The sequence below is a fragment of the Silene latifolia genome, chromosome 4, assembly GCF_048544455.1.
Source record: "Silene latifolia isolate original U9 population chromosome 4, ASM4854445v1, whole genome shotgun sequence".
NCBI classification, from domain to species: Eukaryota; Viridiplantae; Streptophyta; class Magnoliopsida; order Caryophyllales; family Caryophyllaceae; genus Silene; species Silene latifolia.
This window is the reverse complement of record NC_133529.1, coordinates 32,038,585-32,041,819: the sequence shown is the minus strand read 5'-3', so window position 1 is coordinate 32,041,819 and position 3,235 is coordinate 32,038,585.

Below are 3,235 nucleotides of genomic sequence, written 5' to 3'. Positions count from 1 at the left end.
TCGAGTGGTTTTAAACTACTCGATCGAGGACTTTTGATGATCCAGCTACTCGATCGAGTAGAATTCTACTCGATCGAGAAATCCCATTTTATGCTTTACTCGATCGACCATTTTTCACTCGATCGAGTACAAAACGTACTCGATCGAGCTCTTTTCTCGCGTAAGCTCTTGAATTTCGTCTTTCTTCCTTTATATTTGCGTAAAACTTCCCCGAACCTGCATAAAAACACGCACAAAAATATCCCAAAATACCAAATACGCATAGAACAGTCTATAGTCTTAAATCTACGCTAAAAACTGTCTAAAAACTAATTGTCCTAATTAAAAACAATAAAAGAAATTCAACGGAAAATTCAAAATTATTTATTACAAGGTGTTACACGGGGCATTTCCCCGCTCAATTTCCAAAGCAATTCAGTAGCCCCTTGGTGGGCTCCTGACTGGAGGACGTCACCTCAGCAACATTGACTGTCCTCTTCAACTTCCATGAGCTTGAATTTGAATCATTTAATTCTCTAGGAGGGGAATAGTTCACATCCACATAAGCTCGAACTTTCCTCATCCTTGCTCCTCTATCACCATCTTTAGCATCCTTACTCCCATTTTGATTGACATTTATCGCACCATGTCCCTTGACAACTTCTTCATTGCTTTCATCTATACCTGCAGCAAGGAAAACAGACGAACTTTCCTCCTTTTTGCTCTCAATCTGAGGCGGAGGGGTAACAATAGCAGCACAATACTCCAAATTTTCATCTGGAGTGTCAATAATAGGGTCACTAGAAGAGAGGGCATTGCAAGGAGCTTGCATGGGAGCCCTCCGAACTTAGACCGATGAAAAATCGGCTCCTCGTCCCCTACCCGAAAGGTCAAAGTCTTACCCCGACGTCTATTATCGCACGAGCGATGAGACAAAAATGGTCTCCCAAAAATAATAGGGGTGTGTGCATCTTCGGGAATGTCTAAGACAACGAAATCAACGGGAATAAAGAACCTCCCGATCTGAACAGGTACGTCTTCTACTACACCTAGTGGCCGTGATATACTACGGTCGGCCATCTGGACAGTCATGTTGGTGCAACTCAGCTTTGTCAAACCAAGTCTCTTAGCCAGAGACAATGGTAAGACACTCACGCTAGCGCCTAAATCGCATAACGCGTTATTAATCAAATGGGTACCGATATAACACGGAATTGAAAAACTACCCGGGTCTGACTGCTTAGGAGGTAACTTATTTTGAAATAGGGCTGACCCCACCTCAGTCAAAGCTACGGTCTCACTATCACTAATATTCCTCTTACACGATAAAATTTCTTTCATAAACTTAAGGTAAGAGGGTACCTTTGTCAGCAACTCGGTGAATGGCACAGTGACTTCCAAGCTTTTCAGAAGTTCGACAAATTTGCCGAATTGTTGATTGGCTTTAGTATTCTGCAGACGCCTCGGGAAGGGAACCGTGATAGGTATCTCGAGTCCCTTGTTTCTCTCTTCCAATGTGTCATCTGGAGCAGGTTCTGTATCCTTTGGACGCTTCTTACCTCTCGAACGAGGTTTTTCCGGTGATTTATCGCTTAAACGAGCACTAACAGGCTCTCGAATAAGCTTCCCGTCATTAAAACTACTTGATCGACCAAAATAGCCATTCGATCGAGTAGAATCTTCATCAACATCACTCGAACGAGTGAAATTTTCACTCGATCGAGCAACTCCACTTTCCTGTTCACTCGATCGAGTAGAAAAACTACTCAATCGACCACTGTCATCACCAAATCTGCTCGATCGACCACCAGAAACCAGTCGATCGAGCACTTTCGTTGCCGTGAGCTCATTTTCTTCGCCAGAACACTGTTCACCATCAGTTATAGCCTTCGTCGGGTCTGATTTTTGCATTTCCGGTCCCTCATATGAACGACCGCTTCTCAAATTTATCAAGTTTACCGTCTCATGTGGATTCTTCTCATTTTGAGTCGGTAATTGACCCTGCTTTCTTGAAGATTGATTAGTGGCTAGTTGGGCAACTTGAGTTTCAAGTGCCTTAATGGACGCATCTTTCTGTTGATCACTCAGCTGCCACTGCTTCGTAAAAGCTTGCAACATAGACTTAAGCTCACCAATTTCACTCACCCCACCAGAAGATGATGCACCATGGTTAGGAGGAGTAAAGGAAGGAGGCTTCTGAAAGCCTTGTTGATTCTTATGTGGAGGAACATAAGGCTGATGCTGGTGCGGAGGAGGTGTAGGATTGAGCACATTTTGACTAGTCCACCTCAAATTGGGATGGACTGCCCCTTGGTTGTTGTAATAGGAACCCCCTCCTTGCCTATATTGCTGAAAGGCAAGGACTTGTTCCTTCTCCACAAGACAGCCAACAGCAGTGTGGCCATCATTACTCCCACATCTCTCACATGTGACGGTCTCTCTTCTAGTAAGAACATGGACCGTCTGAGGCTCCCCAGCAACTTGTAACTCCAACTTGTCAAATCTAGCATTCATGGCTTCCAGCTGAGCCACAACCTGCTTATCTACTGCATGAACTGTCCTTATACTATCCCTCGGGTTTCCATACTCAGCACTGTGATTCGCCATCTCTTCAATAAGGGACCATCCCTTATCATCATCTGTATTCTCCTGGAATCTACCACTAGATGCCGCATCAAGTATGGCTTTGTGGTCGTCATACAGCCCATTATAGAACTGATTAGCTATAAACCATGGGTCAAAGCCATGATGAGGAATAGACCTCACCAACTTTTTGAATCGTGACCACGCCTCATATAAAGTCTCATCGGGAGCCTGTCTGAAACTAGTTATCTTGGCCCTCAGCAGATTGGTGCGCTGTGGAGGGAAATATCTCTTGTAAAAGGCAAGAGCAAGAGACTCCCAATCTGTAACCCCAGCAGCTGTGCGGTCCAAGTCAGTCAGCCACTCCCTGGCTGAGTCAGTCAAAGAGAAAGGAAATAGAACCTCCTTAATCTTGTCTTCAGTTACCCCCTTAGTGGCGGGAATAGTAGAACAATAATCGGTAAAGGTCTCCATGTGCTTCCTCGGATCTTCACCTGCCACACCTCTATAAAGGTTTCTCTCCACCAGATTTATGTAATAAGGACGGATGTCAAATGTATTCCCATCCTCCGTCTGAAGATTGAAACCCTTTGGAATTGAGGTGGCTTTGGGCACCGAATGACTAGAAAGTTTAGGCATCTTTACTGTAGAAATCGGACTGTCTTCTTCAAAA